At 36.1% G+C, this 7,392-nt stretch overlaps 1 long non-coding RNA gene across 2 annotated transcripts; it reads left to right on the top strand.

The window, feature by feature from the left end:
• The first annotated feature begins 2,069 nt into the window (after positions 1–2,069).
• Positions 2,070–5,243, top strand: LOC127130260 (uncharacterized). Of its 2 annotated transcripts, none has more exons than XR_007806437.1 (4): positions 2,070–2,471; positions 3,187–3,269; positions 3,364–3,640; positions 4,376–5,243. It is a non-coding gene; the product is annotated as an uncharacterized LOC127130260 (long non-coding RNA). The 2 variants fall into 2 exon arrangements; XR_007806436.1 differs by having other exon boundaries at positions 2,071–2,471; positions 3,364–3,698.
• The last annotated feature ends 2,149 nt before the right edge of the window (positions 5,244–7,392 follow it).

The following is a 7,392-nucleotide window of genomic DNA, read 5'->3' as shown; positions in this document are numbered from 1 at the left end:
GGGGCCCAAGGCATGGTATCACTGTAGTGGAATAACCAAAAACAAAGGAATTAAATGTCTGGGTACAAGCCAAATAACTCTCGATTCACAAGACGGACTGTTCATTAGGCGTCTTAAAAGGATGTGAATGGAATCCAAGGAACAATGATATTTGATCTCAAAAAGCTGGAATTGATTGATGAAAGAGTGATGGATTAATAAATAGGGTAGCTCGCGAAGGAACTGGGTTCTCCTGCCTACGTACCCTTATTGTGCAATGAGGAAATCAGAGCTTTCGTAGTTCAGCCCACTAGGGCTAAAAACAAGATGATTGATGAGGCAAAAGAAATTGATGATTGAGATTGAAATGATTTGAATAGAATGGAGAGACTTGATAGTTACTGGATGAGAATCACACTAAAGTCTATGGATAAAGGTGGATACGATAAGCAACGAGCCAAACGTCTCGCGCCCAAAGATATCCAGAATGAGTGTAGGAAAGCTCCAGTCTCATTCCTTCTTTACCACTTAAGGCTCGTGGCATGTAACTCTTGTCTTAAACTTCAAGTGAAGAAAGGAGAGTCTTTGTAGTTGTTTCTTGCATGGAAGATGAAGACTTTATTAATCGTCAGATTCAAATTGCACTAAAGTCTATGAATAGAGGTGAATACGATGAGCGCTGGGTCATACGTCCCATACCCAAAGATACTCAGAATGGGGATAGGAATACTCCAGTCCCACTCCTTCTCCATTACTTAAGGCTCGTATCGTACAACTTGATTCATGATTGGTAAGTTGTTGAAGTGGTCCTTGCTTTTGTTGTATTTTTCTTTGTGAAGATAAACTTGTTAATTGTATAGTTAGAATCATGCTAAAGTCTATGAATAGAGGTGAATACGACGAGCGTTGGGTCATACGTCCCATACCCAAAGATACTCAGAATGGGGGTAGGAATACTCCAGTCCCACTCCTTCTCTATTGCTTAAGGCTTGTGTCACACTCTCCTAATTTTGATTTAACAAGTGTTGAAGATGCCACCTTTGATGCGCTTGAATAATCCACTGCTTGGTATGACTGAGGATTCCTTGATTGAAGATCTTTTCTTGAGGCCTTGAGCTCCACAGCTTGGAAGAAAAGTCTTATTAAGTGACCAAGGGTCTTTTGGTCACTCAACTTAGATTGTGGGATTATACAAGTTCAAAGGATTTAATTAATCAAAATTGCTTTTGATCAATTTAATCGGGGTTTTGGTTTTAGTTTTGAAGGGAACTAATTTTGGATCTAATTGAAGTTAATACTTGTTAGAAACTATCCTAAGGGATCATGTATTAGAAATTGATTGAATATTCTAAATTAGATTAGAAATCTTAAGGGAGCATGTCAAAATATTGATTAAAATCATGATTAAAATTCTATGTTAAGTCCTACAATTATTAGGAAATGATCGAATTCTAATCCTAAGGGGAGCATGCTAATTTCAACATAAAATATCAAAATAAGCCCATAAAGGGCAAAATGGTCAATTCCTAAAATATGTCTAATTTTATTCTAATTGAATTCTAGTTTCAATCTAATTAAAATTCCTAATTAAATTCTAATGAAAAATCCTAACATGTGAATGAATCCTAATTATATTCTAAAATGTGAATTAATCCGAATTATATTCTAAAATGTGAATGGTCAAGATTTACATCCTAATTCAATTAATGTTGTTCTAATTAACCTAATTGAATTGTAAACAAAAATAAAATAAATTGCCATTGAACTAGGAGGTGTGGATTGGAAAACAGGGGTGCAAACAACAATTGATTAGTGGGCTGCAGGATGAGCCCAATACAGTTTTTGGTGCAGGATGCAAAATTCCAAAAGAGTGGTGTTGGCACAAAAACAGGCATGGGCCGCGTCAGGGCCCAATGCCAACTCCTGCGTTTCCGGGGGGTGTATTAGAAATGCGTGGGGGATTGGGTAAAGGTGCTAATGGGCTGGGTTGAGCCCAATTCTACCTTCTTTCTAGAGGGCAATGGGGGTGTGTTAGTAATACAGTATGTATAACAAGTAATTACATGGGCCTAACCAAGACTGAGCCTAAATCACTCTTCTGTTGACTTGTCCAAAAATGAAACTAAAACGCGCGCTCGTCCTCATTTCTCCTCCCCGTCCGTTCGCCGTGGCTCGCCGCGCCGGCGTCCGTTGCCGGCGCCGATAGTGGCTTACACCTAAACACCACCACCATTGGATGCGCAAAATCAATCTGAGCATGAATATGGCAATGGAATTACGAAACAGTTCCTGTACCGGTTGAATCGAACAACTAAACGGAAGAGCCCTAACGGCCTACACGTTAAATTAAATTGTTCCTGTTGCAAATCACTTCCTAATACTATGGGGCTTCAATTTCCTACCTCAGATACTACAGCTCGGTGTTCTCAAAGTAAGAAAATGTCATTGAATAAGAAATGACATACCAGAGAAGATGATCGGAAAGTTCGCCGGTAAGCTTTCTGACCTTGATTGCCTCTTCTTCTTCTTCTTTCACTTTCTTCCTCTTCTTTTGGATTAGAACAATGGAAAATATGAATGTTGTGGCTTAGCTCAAGCGAAATTGAAGTTTCAAGATGAATCTCCAATGGCTTTTCTGTGAGAGAGTGAGAGAGATTTGGTGAGGGTGAGGGTGAACTTGCAGAGAGAATTCGCACAATATGCCAAGGGTGTGAAAATGAGAGAGGTGAATCTCTTGAATAGATTTTAGGTTTGGATCTTGCTAGCTTTGGACTTAGGTTTTGATTCAGTTAGACTTAGGTTTGGAGTTAGTTAGCTTTGGCTCACTGAGTTGGGATTGGACTCAGTTAGTTAAACCTGACTCAGTTAGTGGGGATTGTTTAGTGAATTTAGTTAGCTGATTGTGGAATTCTGTTATGGATGTTGAAAATAGTTAAAAAATTTGTTATGAGGTTCTGTTAGTTAGAGTGGAATTTGGTTAGTGTTGTTTGTTACAATGCTGTTAATTCTAAATTAGACTCTTGTCAAATTGAGTCTATTAAAGTTTGCCGTACCATTCTGTTAAGTGGCTTGGAGTATTTAGTGAGAACATTAGGAGGTTCAAGCTAGTTAATATTTTCCGGTGTATGAAAACTGTTGCACTGCTAGTTATTGTACTCAGATACCTGTTAGATTGACATGCTTAACCTTCATTTCTCTCCACTGCAGGTTTGCCGAGTTTGGAATTCCGCACGAAATTACATTGGCCACTGGTTGATGTTAACATCTGGTGTTTTCTATTCCATCCACAGGTTTCTGTTATTCAAAAATTCAAGTTAACATCCCCTAAAGGTTTTCTATTCCATTTACATGTTTGTTAATGGTATGATGGCTTTAATGTTGTAGCGACAAGTCTGCATCCATTCACGGTTGACAAGGATAAGGTGCACTCTGCTGTAAGCGGCACGAATTGGTGCGAGCTCCAAAACCTGGTGCTACAAGGCTTCACTTGGTCTATGCTTCTGTTTCGGCACGATGACGCAACATGTTCGGTTACATCATAATGCTAGTTCAGGATCTTTCCATCAAGGTCAAGAGAGAACAAACCCGAATGACAAATCTTGAATTGCTTCATTGGCAGCAGTAACCGTGTTGTCGGGACAGAAGCTGCTATTTGGACTTGGTAATGATGTGATGAGGACTAAAACTGCCATTTGCACTGTTATGTTTGTAAGATGCAGGTAATCTGAATAGGCGCTTTTGCTTGATTTGGCGCAGGTTGGATGATTTTGAATTATGCAGAATCTCAGTTAGATGGTTACTGACTTAAAACTAATGACAGTTAGCATTGTAAACTAAAACTGATAGTTGGATGTTAAACAAATGGGTTAGGTTTGTATTATGCTCATTAACTGGAAATCTGTTAGTAAAAGGTTAATTAAGTTAGTTAATGCTAGCTGGCGGTAGAATTCGGTTGGAATCATATGTTAGGATTACTGTTAGAAATCTATTATGAGTTAATCATTATGAAGTTGGAATGATTGAAATTTGTTAGAGAAAAAAAAAGGGTCAGATGGAGCTGGATCGAAGCTACATTCATCCGGTAATTATTCTGTTTTGTTCAAGAAGAAAAAAAGGAAAAAAATTAGTTCTATTGGTTATTGGAAAAGGTTGTGTTTATGGTTAGTTTGCTGGTTTCTTTTAACTGGGTTTTGTTATTTGGTTTTGTAATAACAGGTTGTTAATTATAGGTGATTGTTATGTTATGGTTTGGCGTGATAAACTGCTTTGGGTTTTCTGTTACATTTGTAGTGTGTAGGCATTTGGACTCAATACCATGCTGTCATTTGCAGGGTAAGAGTTTCACAGGCTTTTGAAACCTGCACCTAAATGAATGACTTTACTTTGCGTTTTGCAGGCTGACTACGTCCTCGGAACGAATGCGTATAATGACGCGAGCAAAACTGAACATGTTGACCATGTTCACATTTAGACGGAACCGGCTGCCAAAGTAAGGTTTGCATAACATAAATATCACCTTTTGCTATCTGTTCCTTTGTGAGAAAAGTGGCTAATACATCCTCAATCTGCTCCACATCCAAATGTCATGTATGATCGTTTCATTAGGTGATAGTGATGTTTGAGCACACTAGTCATGGCTATGCCTCATTGTTTTAAGGGGCGGTAATCTTATCAATTCTGTTAGGAAATCGCCCTGCTGTTGCAGTACTGGTTGTTAACATATGCAGGTCGGAAACCATCAAGCTGCCGAGGACAACTCTTCCGAATGGACCAGCCAACTTGATATTCCTTAGCAACATGATCAACTCGTGTGCCTCTGGTTTTGGATTTTTGTCTGGATGGCGGATGTTGGCTGCCAGTCACTTGGAGCTGGCTCGGATGGTGCGCGGTGTGGTTTCAAACCTCTTTCGCTTGGCCACGTTTAATGTTGGTTTGATGCGGTATTGGAAACATGAAGGGATTGAATCTAAGGTCTGCTAAATGACCTTCATATGCCCTTCCTTTGAAGAAACATAAATCGCCTGCAAATCCACTAAAGGGCCTTAGCGGTTTCAACAGGACATGGTCTTCTAGCATGGCGTGAAGAAGTGTGCATCCGGATTGTGTTCGAGCCGGCATGGTTGGTTATGGACTTATGGAGTTTAAATTGTAAATCACATTACACTTTGAATGTCAGCTTGTGGTTGAAAATAAATAAATAAATTGTAATTTGCTTGAACATTGTAACCTATGGTTGGGATTATAATAGATTGAAATTTGGAGAATTGGTTTATGTGGTTGCGTCCCTGCTGCTGTTTTGGTTTTGTTATGCAGGATGTTCGTCTTGGGAGTGGACACATTTCCGGTCTGTTCTCGTTGTCGTTGCATTTGGAATGATGCAGCGGCTTGTGCAGATGGTGACCTATTGCTTGCTGTAAGTTTTCACATGCCGGTGGTTATGCTATGATTTCAAATGAAAATTGACTCGTTACACACTTGTTATTCAAATTCCGCTTGTTTTTTTTATTTTGGAGTTTTCAAGTGATTTAATTAGGAATTGTTGGTTAATGGTGGTTAGTATTGTGAACTTTGGTATGGATTTGTTACTATATGTTAATTGAGTTAGAACGCACAGGTCTGCTAGTTAATGGTTAAACGTTAAAACGAAATGGTTAGACTAACTTGACGCTAAGAGATATCAGCTTGAATTTGTGTTTATGCAAGTTTGGTTCGGATATGGTCTGTTTCGGTTAAGTTGGTGTTTTGGAGTTTTATGGGTTGTAAACGTCATGCTGCGGAAAGGATTGAATCCGCTTGCCGTTCTGTTAGTGCGTGGCAATGGTTATACTTAGAGCCGTCAATTTAGGGGGCCGGGGCCTAACTTTTAAGGCCCCCAAAATATAGGGGGCCCAAAATTCTAAAAATAAATGAGCCCCAAAATGTATAGGCCCCCCTAAACTAAAGGCCCATAAAATTCAAATAAAGCCTTAAGGCCCCATTATTTTTTAAAGTTGACTTTTTAAAGAAAAAAATTGACTTTTTTTTTAAAGAAAAAATTATTTTATTATTTTATTTTCATAAAAATCATTTTTTTCAAAAAATATCAACTTTTTTATTTTAGGAAAAATTCGATTTTGTTTCAAATAAAATTAAACTTTTTTATTTAAAAAAATCGATTTAATTTTTTAGAAAAAATCGATTTTTTTATTTTAGAAAAAACTTTGACATTTTTGTTCTATTTCCGAAAAAAGTCAGTTTTTTTTATTTTCGAAAAAATTCGGGTTTTTTTTCAAAAACAAATCATTTTATTTTCAAAAAAATCGACTTTTTTTATATATAAAAAAAAATTGAATTTTTTTTTCAAAAAAATCAAATTTTTTACTTTCAGGAAAAATCGATTTTTTACTCGAAAAAAATCGATTGTTTATTTTCAAAATAAAATTGATATTCTTTTTCGAAAAAAATAATTTTTTCTTTTAAAAAAGAATTGACTTTTTTTTCGAAAAAAAATGATTTTTTATTTTTAAAGAAAAACCGCCATTCTTATTTTAAAAAATTAATCAGTTTTTTTTACGAAAAAAATCTATTTATTTTTTTTGAAAAAAATATTTTTTTTCAAAAATATCAAATTTTTTAAAAAAAACTAAAAATTTTAATACTTTAAAAAAATCGATTATGTTTCTTTTTTAAAAAAAATATTTTTTTTATTTAAAAAAAATAAGGTTTTTTTCGAAAAAAATAGTTTTCAAAAATATTTATTATTTAAAAATATTTATTTAAAAAAATAAAATATATTGTTTCAAATAAATTATATTTTGAGTCCCTCATTTAGGCCCTTTAAAAAACAAATATATGAGGGGTCTTAAAAATAAGGGGCCAAAGAATTATTGATTTAGAAGGGGGCCTAAAAAAATGGGGCCAAATAAGGGCCTAATTGTTAGGGCTTTATCATTTAGGGCTTTTTTGACCCCTATAGTTATACTTGTCTTGCACGGTAATGCAGGATGTACATGATCAGGTAATGAACCTCGCATGAGACACAACGGTGAGCCGTAAACATCCTATTTCCGTAACATGTCTTGGAAAGCCAATTGATGTTACCTTTTATGTCTTTATGGCTAAGGTTTGTAATATTTGGATAGAGCTACAAGAAGACAAGACAAGCAATGTTAATCCTTTTGTTACCGTATCCAGCATATCATCCATCCACCGCATCACGTACAAAAGGTAGCCAAATACATAAATTATTGGATCTTGGTACAGGTTTCCTGGCCGTTGGAATCTCATGTTATTGGATTAGCAGTATGTTATTATAACTAGTAAATGAAAAGATGTAAATTAACATGTCCGTTCCATTAATTTCCAGGTTCTTTGGAGGAGCAATACCAAATTGATTGGTCATTTTAGTTTTGGTGCGACATTGGCTTGATTTGA

The sequence above is a fragment of the Lathyrus oleraceus genome, chromosome 1 (assembly GCF_024323335.1).
Source record: "Lathyrus oleraceus cultivar Zhongwan6 chromosome 1, CAAS_Psat_ZW6_1.0, whole genome shotgun sequence".
NCBI classification, from domain to species: domain Eukaryota; kingdom Viridiplantae; phylum Streptophyta; class Magnoliopsida; order Fabales; family Fabaceae; genus Lathyrus; species Lathyrus oleraceus.
This window is presented reverse-complemented; position numbering and strand designations above follow the sequence as displayed.